Source organism: Heterodontus francisci, chromosome 2 (genome assembly GCF_036365525.1).
Source record: "Heterodontus francisci isolate sHetFra1 chromosome 2, sHetFra1.hap1, whole genome shotgun sequence".
NCBI lineage: Eukaryota > Metazoa > Chordata > Chondrichthyes > Heterodontiformes > Heterodontidae > Heterodontus > Heterodontus francisci.
In genome coordinates, this window is record NC_090372.1 from 148,240,436 (window position 1) to 148,255,317 (window position 14,882).

General features: G+C 44.3%; 1 protein-coding gene across 9 annotated transcripts in view; it reads right to left on the reverse strand.

Annotated features, from left to right (window-relative positions):
- tbc1d5 (TBC1 domain family, member 5) overlaps nt 1–14,882 on the reverse strand; it is a 771,220-nt gene that overhangs the window by 568,591 nt on the left and 187,747 nt on the right. The window lies entirely within an intron of this gene.

Here is a 14,882-nt window from a genome sequence, read left to right on the forward strand (position 1 = left end):
ATCCACTTGAAGCTGCTTTGCATCTTCCTCACAACACACATTCCCATCTAGTCTTGTGGCATCTGCAAACTTGAAAATATTATATTTGGTCCCCACATTCCAAATCATTGATATATATTGTGAACAACTGGGACCAAGTACCGATCCTTGAGGTATCCCACTAGTCACAGCCTGCCAACGCAAGAATGATCCGTTTATTCCTACTTTCTGTTTTCTGCCTGTTAAGCAATCCTTCATCCATGCCTATCGCATGTGCTTGAATTTTGTTAACCAACCTCCTGTAGGGGACTTTATCAAAAGCCTTCTGAATATCCAAGTATACTACATCCACCAACTCCCCTTTATCAATCCTGATAGTAGCATCCTCAAAAAACTCCAACTAGTTCGTCAAACATGATTTCCCATTCATGAATCCACGTTGGCTATGCCCAATCAGATCATTATTACCCAAGTGTCCATTTATCACACCCTTTAGAATAGATTCTACCATTTTCCCTACTACTGAGGCAAGGCCAACGGGTCTGTAGCTCCCGGTTTTCTCTCTCCCTCCTTCTTAAATAGTGGGGTGACGTTTATTACCTTCCAATCTACAGAAACCATTGCAGAATCTATAGAATTTTGGAGCACGATCACCAATGCATCCACTTTCTCTGTAGCTACCTCTTTCAACATTCTGGGATGTAGAATATCAGGTCCTGGGGACTTATCAACCTTCAGCCCCATTAATTTCTCCAATACAACCTTCTTACTAATTCTAATTTCCTTCAATTCCTCATTCTCCCTAGTCCCTTGGCTCTCTAATTCTGGAATATTTCTTGTACCTTCCTCAGTGAAGACGGACACAAAGTAATCATTTAGCTTCTCTGCCATTTCTCTATTCCCCGTTATAAATTCTCCCGATTCTGCCTGTAATGGACTCACATTTGTCTTAGCCAAACATTTCCTCCATCACTGCTGGACCTGCTTCCTGAGGTACAGCACCCACACACACTTACGGTGTGAGACTTGCCAGATACGATATTGGTGAGGGTGTTAGCATACGCAGTGAACTATCACAGTTAGTATGCACTGCTGGCAGATCATGGCATCAATCAGTACACAAAGCTGATTTGATGCCAATGCTGCCATTTTGGAGCTGAACTCTCCAGCTAATGTCCTCTTTTAACCTTTACAGCTGAACATGCGAACATTGCAGCAACAAGAACCCCTCACCAGCACTATTTAAAGGGATCAGCAACTACTTACAGTTTAATTGCTGGTTGATTTTTTTTCTGGCTGTTGCTTTAGTTCTACATCTGTTTCGTGCTTTCTATAGTTGTCTCAAGTTGCCAGAGTCTACAGGTAGTGGTGTGGCAGATGAAGAACTTTTTTGCTGACTTCAAGGCTTCCCAGGCACAGGTGAACTAGTAGGCATTCCCCTTGGAATAGAACATAACTTAGGGAACGGACAGAGTCCATGCAAGAGCAGGACAGGCTGCTGGAACAGGGAACAGGAGAAGGAAGAGGAAGAGGGGAGAAAGGCTCTCAACAGGAGGCCATATCCGCCCAGGGTGCAGTTCTCCTTCCTGAGCCTCAGAGAGAAACAATGTATGCGACACCTGCGCTTCAGTTAGGACATCCTCACTAAAATCTGCCAGCTGCTGCAGCCACAACTGCAAACTCAGAGCAGGACAAGAATGACAATGCCAGCGGCTGTGAAGGTGACCATGGCTATGAATTTTTGTGTGTTTGCAACATCTTCCAGCTTGCATTCACTGTTGGAAGAGGGAGTTCACTGATGCTCTATTCATTGGGAACCAACCACATTTCATTCTCTCCTGCCAGAGAGAAGCAGGCAGAGCAAGCATGCCGCCAGCTATATGGCAAGCAGCTCAGGAGCAGGAGCATGAGGAGGAGAGCAGGCAACCTAGACAGCCCCATCACTCTCTGGCCAGGCTGCCAGTGAAGAACTCTTGTAAGTGTGATACCAATAAATGCAAACCTAATTCTCCAACAGCTATATCCAGTACCTTCTCGCTGTCACTGTCACAGCATCCAATAGGCCACATTGCAAAAATAAAATGCACCACAAAATAAACATTCCAAATCAAATTTATAAATCAAATCGTTCTAAATTGCATACGAGTCAACTAACCATTCTTGTGCATTCCCATAGTGCCCATCTTCCTTCTGCCTTGCCTGTCCTAGTACTCCTGCATAGTACTACCCAAGCATGGCTAGTGGAAGACTGCTGACTTTTAGTGGAGGAAATTGCAGATGTCTTTGGAGGTCAACCTCGAGCAGCTCCAGACCTAGAAGGCCCAGCTGAGGGCGGCACCCTCTCAGCATGGGCAGCAGCAATGTAGGCTGGTTGGCTGATAGATAATAGCAAAGGCACTGGCAGAACGGCAGAACTGGGAGGTCAAATATTGTCTTCCTTAAAGAGAGGACAGCAGGTTGTGCTCCATGGAGGCACTGCCGCTCCCCCGGAGCAGCACCTCAGCAATCCTAGTAATCTGTTGCTGGACAGACTGCTGGACTGACGTGGAAACCTGCAAACCCCTTTGCACACCGTAATCCACAGCCATGGTGGCAACAGTCTGAGACTGCATGGTAACAAGCTGATTTTGCATGACATCAGTCTGAGCTTCCATTGCAGCACTCAGACTTCTGGTGAAAGCTGCTTGAGCTGCAATGAAGCTGAAACATTGTCCATCAGACGCTGCATCATGGTTCAGTCCCCAAATGTGCTCATGGAGTTGGTGACCACTCCAATGCTGGAAAGGATGGGTCCCAAGCTCTGTGTAAAGCCCTGTGCCAAGTTGGAGCTGGACTCCTCCATGTTCCTTGATACTGATACAAGCTTTCTGACAGGCTTCCCAACGTACCAAGCATTTTGTTGTGCATACCCATCACCGTTCTTCTGTAAGCTGTCCTATCGAAGTGCTCGTCCAAGTCCCCTGCTGATCATTTGCACCCGGTGTCTCACCATATGCAGATCTCGCCTCTAATCTGATCTATCTAAATTATGCACTGTCAATATCTGAGCTGCTGGCTACAAGTGCGAAATCAAGTGACAGTGCTGTGCTTTCAATATTACTATCTTCTTGCTGTTATCCACTGGCTGACCAGACTGTAATTCTTGGGTATCTGAAAGGACAAAGCCACAAGGGTAAGGTTGTAGTGCAGGGAGGTGGGTGAACTAAGAACTGCATGCTTACACCATCTGCAGCTTGTAAATCAAAAGAGCATGTGGGATGAGGGGGAGCTGGGATGTGAGGTGGAGGATTAGGTATAAACATACCCTGATCTTCAATGGTTTCAACCCCTCCACTGACCACTACTTCAACAATGTGCACCCGAATAACGGCCAGCACCATTTTATCCCTAAGTGTCAGGATATGCAGGCATTCCTATTGCTGTCTGGTTACCTCATGCTGCTTCTGGTTGTTTCTTGCAAGAGAGAGGGAAGTGTGTCAAACCTAGGGATATGTGTGCACAAATCATTGAAGGTGGTATGGCAGGTTGAGAAAGTGGTTAAAAAGGCATATGGGACCCCGAGCTTTATAAATCAAGGCATAGAGTACAAAAGCAACAACATTATGATGAACATTTATAAAACACTGGTTCAACCTCAACTGCAGTATTGTGTCCAATTCTGGGCACCATACGTTATGAAGGATATGAAGGTTTTAGAGAGGGTGCCGAAAGATTTCTGAGAATGGTTCCTGGGATGAGTGACTTCAGTTATGTAGGTAGATTGGAAAAGCTGGTGTTGTTTTCCTTAGAGAAGGTTGAGAGGAGATTAGATAGAGGTGTTCAAAATCATGAGGGGATTAGACACAGTAGATAGACAGAAACTATTCCCTTTGGCAGAGAGGTCAAGAACCAGAGGATATCGATTTAAGATGAATGGCAAAAGAACCGAAGGTGACAGGAGAAAACAAATTTTTACACAATGAGTGGTTGGGATCTGGAATACACTGTCTGAGAGGGCAGTGGAGGCAGATTCTATTGTGGCTTTCAAAAGGGATTTAGAAAAGAACTTGAAGATAAAAAATTTGCAAGGTACAGGAAAGGGCGAGGGAGTGGGACGAGCTGAACTGCCCTTGTAGCAAGCCAGCGTGGGCTCAACAGGCTAAATGGCCTCCTTCTGTGTTGTAACCATTCTATGATTCAGTGACTGTGGTACAATCTGTTTGGTTGATATGGCTTTCATGGTTGGATAGCTGGCAATGTGTGCAAGCTGTGAAATGTGGGTGTGAGGCTTGCAGAAGTGCTAAGCAAGTGCGGGTGGGATGAAGCGTATGAATGTCAGGTATGAGTCCTGATTGATACAGATTGTTGGTAGGTGGGTGATGGGGGTATGATGATTTAAACAGGCTAGCAGTGCCGTTGGTAGGATATGTCATTTTAAGCTACATCCACTGACAATGACCATTTGTATGAGGTCATTGTGCCTCTTACGGCACTGCTTGCAAGTCCTCAGGAATTGACTCCTGGCATTGAACTCCATGGTTATTTGTGCCCATTTCTTTCTGAGCGTATGACTGGAGGGACTCCTGGCCCCCTATAGATATAGGACATCTCTCCTCCTTTCCACCTCTTCTGCCAAAGCCCCCAGTGCAGTGTCCGAAAACCTTGGAGCCCACTTTCTCCTCTGTTGTGTCAGTCTTCTGTCTTTCCCATGTCAGATTCAGTTCACAAACAACTCTCAGCAAGTACTCCAGCCACAATACACCTCCTCTAACTGGTGCTCACTGTTCACAATATTGGCTTCTTGCTCAGGTGTCCAGCCAATCAACAGTGCGGTTAGCACTAGGGGGACGCTGAAATCATTTAAAACAGCAGGCAGCGCAAAGTTGGCATGCTCCCTACTCAGACTTATCGTAGATCACAGTCCCCATGCCGGGTTTTGAGGGCTACTCAAGTTAGTCCCTGTAGAGTCCAGCTGTATCAGAAAGCTTCTGCTCAGCTTTTGAATATCCACTGCCACAATTTTCTTTACTTAAAACATTCACAGTGGGATTTCTTATTGTTCAGCAACTTTAGATTTTGCTCCTACCCACTTTGTCATGTAATTTACAATCACAGACCCACTTACACATACAGTGTTTTTGGAATCATAACATAAGAAATAGGAGCAGGGGTAGACCATACGGCCTGTCAAGCCTGCTCCGCCATTCAATATGATCATGGCTGATCTTCTGCTTCAACTCCACGTCCCCGCCCACTCCCCATATCCCTTGATTTCTGAGACCAAAAAACTGCCCATCTCAGCCTTATGTGTATTCGATTATGGCGCGTGCACAACCCTCTGGGGTAGACAATTCTAAGATTCACAACCCTCTGAATGAAAATGTTTCATATCAATTTTGTATCAATCCTAAATGATCGGCCCCTTATCCTGAAACTGTGGCCCTTTGTTCTGGATTCCCCAGCCAGGGGAAACAATGTCTCAGTATATACCCTGTCAAGCCCCTTCATAATCTTAAATGTTTCAAGGAGATCAACACCCATTCCTCTGAACTCCAGAGAATATAGACCCAATTTAGCCTCGCATATGACAACCCTTTCATCTCAGGGACAAATCTTGAAAACACTCAACAGTTTTAATATACAATTGATGAAATAATCAGATTAGGGGGCTGCTGCCAGCAAAATGGCTAACTCTTAAGTAACACTAAAAAAGTAACTTGATTTTCATCATATAAAATTCTTCAGACAGCTCAATAGAGTAGATTCTTAGAGGCTGATTCCCCTGGCTGGGGTGTCTAGAACTAGGAGGCATACGGCAGGATTTTACCCTGCACTTGGAGATGGGAACGGAGTCAGGAGGTACCCAAAATAGCAAGGGATGGCGTGCCCCACATTGTCTTGGCTTCCTGACATTTTGTTCGCCCCGGGGAAGGCCTTCCCACCCCTTAAGTGGCCATTCCTGCCTCCGCTCTGATTTTATTGAAGACAAAGGGGCCTGCCGCCGTGTGAAATGCCGCCAGGTGAAATCTGGCAGCCTCCTTGCAGGCTCGGAGGGGGTTGACTGGGGGGGTGGGGTATAGTGGTCTCTCCTTTGGGGGCAATCCACGCCCCCCAGAGGGCCCCCCGCAGCGATGATGGCCCACACCCCAACCCATCTCCAGGACCTATGTTCCAAGATCTCCTCCGAATGCGGCAATGCAAGCCTCCTGCAATACTGGCACTGACCACCGCTCCTGTGTGCACTGCCAGCACTACAGAGCTGCTGGCCCTCAGCTGGAGGCAGGAGCTCATCCCTCAAAGGGTCAGTGTTGCTGATGGCGGGCAGTTAATTGGCTCTCCGTCGTGAAATTGCAATGGGGCACGGACGGAGGGCAGAGGTGAGGTCTCCTCCCTGCTGGGATAAAATCCCGGCCATAGTCTCCGGATAACGGATAAGCCATTTAGGACTGAGATGAAGGGAAATTTCTTGACTCAGCGGGTTGTGAATGTTCAGTCGCTGAGTATGTTCAAGACTGAAATCGATAGAGTTTTGGACACTAAGGGAATGAGGCGATATGGGGATTTTGCAGGAAAGTGGAGTTGATGTAGAAGTTCAGCCTTGATCTTACTGAATGCAGAACAGGCTCAAGCGGCTGCGTCTCATATGTCTCTTCCTGTTTCAACAATTTTACCATTCTTATCAGACTAGTCTTCTTTACCTTATTTAAATCTTCTTTAACTAATGCGAAATGCAATGTTACACAATAGATTCCAGTCTGAGGATAAGCCACTAATTCTTTATAAGCAAGTCCCAGAGTTAAAAATTAAGATGTCTAATAAAAATGTTACCCATTATAGGCTGTACAGCAACACTGTGCACTCTGTAGCACATTTCATGTTGAAAAATATCCCAAGGTGTTACAAAAAGGTGCAAGGAAAACAGACACCAAGCCAAAGGAGAAATTGGGAGAGGTGAATAAAAACCTAATCAGAGATGCATTTTCAGGAGGCTCTTTAAAGGAGGAAAGGAACATTGAGAAGCACTTAGGCAGCTGAAAAACTAGTTGCAATTGTAGGGCAGAGTGAGGGAGCAACACAGAAGGGGCCAAACAAATTATGGGGAGCAGGAGCAAGCTATAAAGATAAGGAGGGATGATGTCATGGAGCCTCTAAACACAAGAAAGAAAATGTTAAGCATGGAGCATTGGAGAAGCAAGACTTAATGCAGATCAATGAGGACAAGGATCATGGGTGCATAGGAGTTGCTGTAGGATAGAATACAGGTAGCAGAGAGGATATGAAGCTCAGCTAAGAGCCAAACAAGACACCAAGGTTGTGAACCAAAGTCTGAGTCAGTGGCAAAGGCACCCAGTTTGTGGCTGGAGCTAACAACAATGGCTTCAGTTTTACCAATGCTTAGCTGGAGGAAGTTACAGTTCACCCAAGATTGGATGCTGACATGTAATCTGACAACACAGAGACAGTGCAAGGGTTGAGAGAAATGGTGAAGAGGTACAGCTGGGTAGCATCAGCATACATAGCAAAGCTGACTCCATAGCACAATCTGTACGAGAAGGTGGGAAGGGTATAATCGTGTGGAAATAACCTAACAAGGCCAAGGCTGCCGAAGTCCTGCCAAATTTAACAGCGGGGCCCCATTATGACTTTTTCCCCCCCATGTCCTGCTTGGCAGTCAGCCAAATTGACAGGCTAGCTGGCTGTCGGGTGGAAAAATTAGCAGCATGAGGCTGTAACTGGGGGACTCTTGGGAACCGTTCCTAGTAATCGGAAGGGGGAATCACAGCAGAGGGCAGAGAGAGGCCGTAATTGGAAGAGAAGAGGCGGAAGGATTCCTTGAGCAGCCAGGAGAGCATTCCTGCTCCTCCTGGCCCATAAGGCATGCTGTTAAAGGCACGCTGTTAAAGGCACTTGACCCTTTCCCATCGGCCATGAGGGGGTTAACATAGAGGCCCACAGCTTAGGATGTTGTTACCAACTGGCTGGGCAAAGATGGATCCATGGGAAAATCTGGAGGCAGTGGTACGGGATGAGAAGGGATGCCATTGCTAGAGATGGTCTGGCTGTGATCTAATAGGTAAGCAATACTAATTCAGATCTTTTGCAGATATCTACTCAAATTCAGTGGTATCAGTCACTCCTTAAAAAGCCTTGTTGCCTGCTTTTAATGAAAATTTACCCTCACTGCCCTATATCTACTAGCATAGTCGAAGGACCTGAGAGTAGAACAACTAAAGTCTCTTGTGCTCTGAACTGGATCTCTGTGTCTTACGTACTTGTATTCCTTCAATCTCTGCAAAGGTGAGTTGAATTAACACAAGGCAAAATAATGCTTGGTGTGATTCATAAACTTATTCCATGGGACATAGGAACGGATGTAGGGCATTCAGCCCCTTGAACCTGTTCCACCAATTAGTTCATGACTGATCTGTACGTTTATCCCATTTACCAGTCTTTGAACCAATTCCCTTCATACCCCTAAATACAAAAAAGAGCCATCTCAATCTTGAAAGCTTCAGTTGACCAAGAATCGCCAGAAATTCAAATTTCTACTACCCTTCCTGATTTTGCTCATGAATGACCTGCTGCTTATTTTAAGACTATGCCCTTGTCATGCCCAGTAAAGACATATCATATTCCTATCTTTAAGATACGAACTTTGTTCAAGGTGGGCTCTTTAAAAATTGACTTTACCTTTAAAAAAAAGCAAAAGATGGTTGCCAAAGGTCAGACAACCTGGCATGTGTATTGTCTATTAAGGACAAATGGATACATTCCAGGCAAAGAGGTGTCAATTACACCCATCCTGAAACCATCAAGGGACATTCCTGAATTGAATGGGTTCTTCTGAAACAAAGAAGGTGTGAAGTAGCCACACCATAACAGACATTAATGGATGGCCATGCATTCCACATCCTGGTCCATTGTGTGGTCACACCAGGGGAGACAAACCATGTGTCCAGTATCAGAAATGCTAATGATGAATTGTGACCTTAAAAAGTAACCATCTGGAGAGAGAGGGGGAGATCACAGCAACAACACAGAAAAACAGTCCAGCAAGAGGCTGTGCAAAGAGATCCAGCCAAAACAAGGAAGGAACTGAAAGTGACCGCTACCTCTAATCTGAAATCTTAATCACCAAAGATCTACAACACCTCAACAGGTCAAGACTACAAACTCAGGCCTGCGTCTTTAAAAGAGACTGTTCTACTTAGAAGATTCAACAGGTTTACTGCAAACCACGGCCACCTACTACATCTTGAACCCTTACCCTTTGCCTTCTATCTATCTTCTCTTGAGAGTGCATGTGAGCTTGAATGCATGCGGGAGTGGTATTGCAAACATTTCAGGAAATGAATATTGTTCAATAAAGGAAGGATGTGGAAGCTTTAGAGAGGGTGCAGAGGAGATTTACCAGGATGCTGCCTGGACTGGAGGGCATGTCCTACGAAGAAAGATTGCGGGAGCTAGGGCTTTTCTCATTGGAGCGAAGAAGGATGAGAGGTGACTTGATAGAGGGGTACAAGATGATGAGAGGCATAGATAGAGTGGATACCAAGAGACTTTTCCCAAGGTGGAAAGGGCTATCACCAGGGGGCATAATTTTAAGGTGATTGGAGGAAGGTTTCGGGGAGATGTCAGAGGTAGGTTCTTTACACAGAGAGTGGTGGGTGCGTGGAATGCGCTGCCAGCAGTGGTAGTAGAAACAGATACATCAGGGGCATTTAAGCGACTCTTGGATAGGTACATGGATGATAGTAGAATGAAGGGTAGGTAGTTAGTTTGATCTTAGAGTAGGTTAAAGGTTCGGCACAACATCGTGGGCCGAAGGGCCTGTACTGTGTTGTACTGTTCTATGTTCTATGTTCTAAATAGTTAATCTTTTGTTTTAAACATTCAAGAAAACTTGTCACTGTCTATTCATTTGGCAAGCAAAACACTCGGGGCGAACTCATAATTTTAAATAAAAGATGATTGCGGTCAATTGGGAGCAGTGGGAACCACCCACACCCCTTACCGACTGTCCGTAACACCCTCGTGCACTGCATTTCCCACCAGAGAAAATAGATTCTCTGTATCTACCATATCGAATTGTTTCATTATTTTAAACAGCTTGATTAGATCACCCTCAATCTTACAAGCTCAAGGGAGTATATGATGAGTTGCTGCAACCTCATAATTTAAGCTTTTAATCCCGGCATCATTCTGGTGAATCTGTGCTATGTCTCCTTGAAGGGGCAATACATCCTTCCTGCAATGCAGTGCCCAGAACTGAATGCAGGTATTCTAATGGGGTCTGACCAAAGTTTTAAATACCTGAGAACATATTCGTTCCCACTTTGTGTTCCAGTCCCCTTAAGATATAAATCATCAAAAAAAAGATCAAAACACTAATGAGTCACCATGGATGAATAAGGACACAAGGGAAAAAACTGAGGTTAAGGGAAGCATATACACTAAGTACATGGCTAGCAGAAGAGACCGTGACAAGAGAGAATATGAAGAGCCTAGGAGAGAAGTCAAAAAAATTAGAAAGGCAAAGAGGAACTATGAAATTAAATGATCAAGGAACGTAAAACAAAACAGTAAAACATTCCACAGGCACATAAATAAAAAAGAAAAGTCAGGATGGACAGGATAAAAATCAGGTGGACATGACATTGGAAGACTAGTTTAGAAATAATATAACCACATGTAAAATAAAAAGAGAAATATCAAATAAACTAATAAAACTCAAAAGACAATTGCACTGCACATTTCAAAAGAATCTAGGGAAGAGATAACAGAGGCACTATTACACTATTTCATAACTTATTAGAAAAAAGGTGCAGTGCCAGAAGACTGGTGGATAGCTAACATTATACCTATATTTAAGAAGGGAGACAAAACATGCCCAGATAATTAGAGACCAGTCAGCTTAACTTAGTAGTACAAAAAAAATGGAAACCCGAGTAAAACAAAAAAAAGAAAAATATCTAGAAACGAAAAATGTAATGATGAATAGTCAACAAAGATTTCAAGTCTTGCTTGATTAAACTTATTAAATTATTTGAGGGTTCAACAGACAGTAGACCAGGATAACATAATAGGTGGTGTTACGACCGAGGTGGAAGCAATGCACTGTACATTCAGTCCCATCACTCCACAGGTCGCAGCGTATTATTAAAGTTTTCCCACCAAACTAGAAAACAGCCAAATTCAACACTTTAACCCCCAGAAATAAATACGCCAAACCAGCTATCTTTAAACAACAAATTAACTATTAATAAACTAAATCTTAAACATTAAGATAAATTTATGACTAAAGACCTTATTACTTCTTATTTAACCGAACCCCCCCCCCCCCCCGATACACACACACACACACATTCAAAACCTATCAGTTAACCTTTTTTTTTCGAAAATGGGGATTCTTAGGAATAAGGTAAGTATCTGGGATGCAAGTCCTGGTGGGTTACCTTCCTGGTTGATGAGGTGTCCCAGAGTAGAATAATCAGATGCCACTCGAAGTCTCCAGGCGAATTCAACGAGACAGTCTTTAATAGATAGGCATTCAAAGTATTTCAGCTGCAGGAGGCATCAAACAGTTCTTTCAACGAGGTGTACAGCAATAGGTCTACTTGAATTTTAAATTGGCAATCTTTTGGTAGAAACTTTACTGAGAATTCCAACAAAAACAAACAGGCAACAGAGAGAGTTACTTCTATAGCAGAGGCAGCTTAGAGTTTTGAAGTAAAACACAATTTACTACCTCCAACAATGAAAATGTTCTTTCCAAGGTTTTTCTTCTCAGGCAAACATATTCTGAGCTCATTGTAGATCTTCTCTGCTGAAATACAGACTACTTCTTTTCATTAAGCACACTTGGTTAGGCTCCGGATCAGACTGGTTTCAGCTAGTCTCTGCACACAGTTAAACTGAAACATTACAGCACATCTCCTGCTATTGCCTAGGGAACAGACTGGCTGTGGCACTGTTCTCAAAGAATCTAAAAAAACTTCTCTCTCTGCCTTAAAGGCACACTGTTTTAAACAAAAGGAGATAAAAAAACTTCCAATGACATCTCCGCCCTTGGCGAGAAGAAATGCCACGTTTAAAATGTGTTTCATTACGATGCAAAAAATAGAAACTAGAAAAAACACTAAACATTTTTTCACATTCATGACCCCATTCACTCTACTGATAGTTTACAGAACTTTTCTTTGTACCATTGCCATTTATGTAACTTAACATGGTCAAATTTGAGAGAAAGCATCGGCGATAATATTGCTCCTCCCCGAAATATGTAAAATTTTCAAATGATAAAGCTATAACAATAAACTCCATCAAAACATTTCGACTTTCTTTTTTTTTCAAAGGTTGTCCCATTCAGCCCATTGCAACCTTCCAAACATACTGTCCCAGTTGTTTCATGTTTTCCTTCCAAGTGTCCCAATAGTCCATCATCTCAGTCAGATGAACTGCACAGTTAGGAACACTGGCCACTACTGGTCTCACTATTCCCTGAGAAGTTTCTCGAGTACCCACTAACCTGTGTGGTATCACCTGACACTGAAAAACCCCGTCCAGTGTAACAAAAACTTACTTTTCCTTATCTTGGGGTGTCAAAAGAATTTGACAGTATCCCCTCAACACATTTATCTCTGTAAGGCACATGGGGAGGTCGTGTCTCACTAACTTGATAGAGCTTTTTGAGGAAGTGATGAAGATGATTGATGAAGGAAGGGCAGTGGATGTTGTCTACATGGACTTCAGTAAAGCCTTTGACAAGGTCCCTCATGGCAGACTGGTACAAAAGGTGAAGTCACACGGGATCAGAGGTGAGCTGGCAAGATGGATACAGAACTGGCTCGGTCACAGAAGACAGAGGGTAGCAGTGGAAGGGTGCTTTTCTGAATGGAGGACTGTGACTAGTGGTGTTCCGCAGGGATCAGTGCTGGGACCATTGCTGTTTGTAGTATATATAAATGATTTGGAGGAAAATGTAGCTGGTCTGATTAGTAAGTTTGCGGACGACACGAAGGTTGGTAGAGTTGCGGATAGTGATGAGGTTTGTCAGAGGATACAGCAGGATATAGATCAGTTGGAGACTTGGGCGGAGAAATGGCAGATGGAGTTTAATTCGGACAAACGTGAGGTAATGCATTTTGGAAGATCTAATGCAGGTGGGAAGTATACAGTAAATGGCAGAACCCTTACGAGTATTAACAGGCAGAGAGATCCACAGATCCAGGTTACACAGATTACAGGTCCACAGATCACAAAGTGGCAACGCAGGTGGACAAGGTAGTCAAGAACGCATACGGCATGCTTGCCTTCATCGGTCGGGGCATAGAGTATAAAAATTGGCAAGTCATGCTGCAGCTGTACAGAACCTTAGTTAGGCCACACTTGGAATATTGCATCCAATTCCGGTCACCACACTACCAGAAGGATGTGGAGGCTTTGGAGAGGGTACAGAAGAGGTTTACCAGAATGTTGCCTGGTCTGGAGGGTATTAGCTATGAGGAGAGGTTGGATAAACTCGGATTGTTTTCACTGGAACGACGGAGGTGGAGGGGCAACATGATAGAGGTTTACAAAGTTATGAGTGGCATGGACAGAGTGGATAGTCAGAAGCTTTTTCCCAGGGTGGAAGAGTCAGTTACTAAGGGATATAGGTTTAAGGTGCGAGGGGCAAAGTTTAGAGGGGATGTGCAAGGCAAGTTTTTTTTACACAGAGGGTGGCGAGTGCCTGGAACATGCTGCCGGGGGAGGTGGTGGAAGTAGGTACGATAGCGACGTTTAAGAGGCAACTTGACAAAGACATGAATAGGATGGGAATAGAGGGATACGGACCCTGGAAGTGCAGAAGGTTTTACTTTAGACAGGCATCAAGATCGGTGCAGGCTTGGGGGGGGCGAATGGCCTGTTCCTGTGCTGTACTGTTCTTCGTTCTCTGTCCATCCAGTCTTCTAAACAAGAAACTGTGTCGGAGTCTGCCTTCATTACCACGTTGACTTTTCTGTAGTCTATGCAAAGTTGGGCCGACTCACCAGGTTTAGGCACCAAGACCACCGGCGAATTCCAGGTGCTCTGACTGGGCACAACTAAGCTGCCCTCAAGCCTGCATTGGAACTCTGCTTTTACTTGGGCCTGTTTATCTGAACCGAAGGGGTAAGGATGTTGTTTTAAAGGAACGGATTCCCCTGTGTCCACATCATGTCTGGCTAAGGTTACAGACTCTTCTAAATGTTGTGAAAAGCCTGGTTAGGTCTTCATGTTGTTTGGCATCTAAGTACAAAAGCATGTTGTCCAACTTTCCTAGCAATTCTGTATTCGCTGACCTGATTGTTGGAGGTTCAATCTGAGAATTGTCTCGGCCTCCTTCTGCTTCATCCTCACTATCCTTTTCCTTCTCAAAAGTCCCAATTACCTGACATACCTGCACTGGCTTATCCTCCTCCCAGGGATAATATTGTTTTAGCATACTGATATGACACAACTGGTTCTTTTTCTGGTGATAGGGGTATCAATCAAGTAATCTACCTTACCCACTCTTTTAATCACTTTATATGGGCCACTGAACCGTGCTATTAATGGTTGCCCCTGTAACGGTAACACCACCAATACTTGAACCCCTGGTGAGGAGGATGCAAAGAAGCTCCGATGTCATTTGGACAAGTTGGGTGAGTGGGCAAATGCATGGCAAATGCAGTAGAACGTGGATAAATGTGAGGTTATCCACTTCGGTTGTAAAAACAGAAAGGCAGATTATCTGAATAGTGATAGATTGGGAAAGGGGGAGGTGCAACGAGACCTGGATGTCCTTGTACACCAGTTGCTGAAAGCAAGCATTCAGGTGCAGCAAGGAATTAGGAAGGTGATTGGTATGTTGGCCTTCATTGCAAGAGGATTTGAGTACAGGAGCAATGTTCTTGCCATGG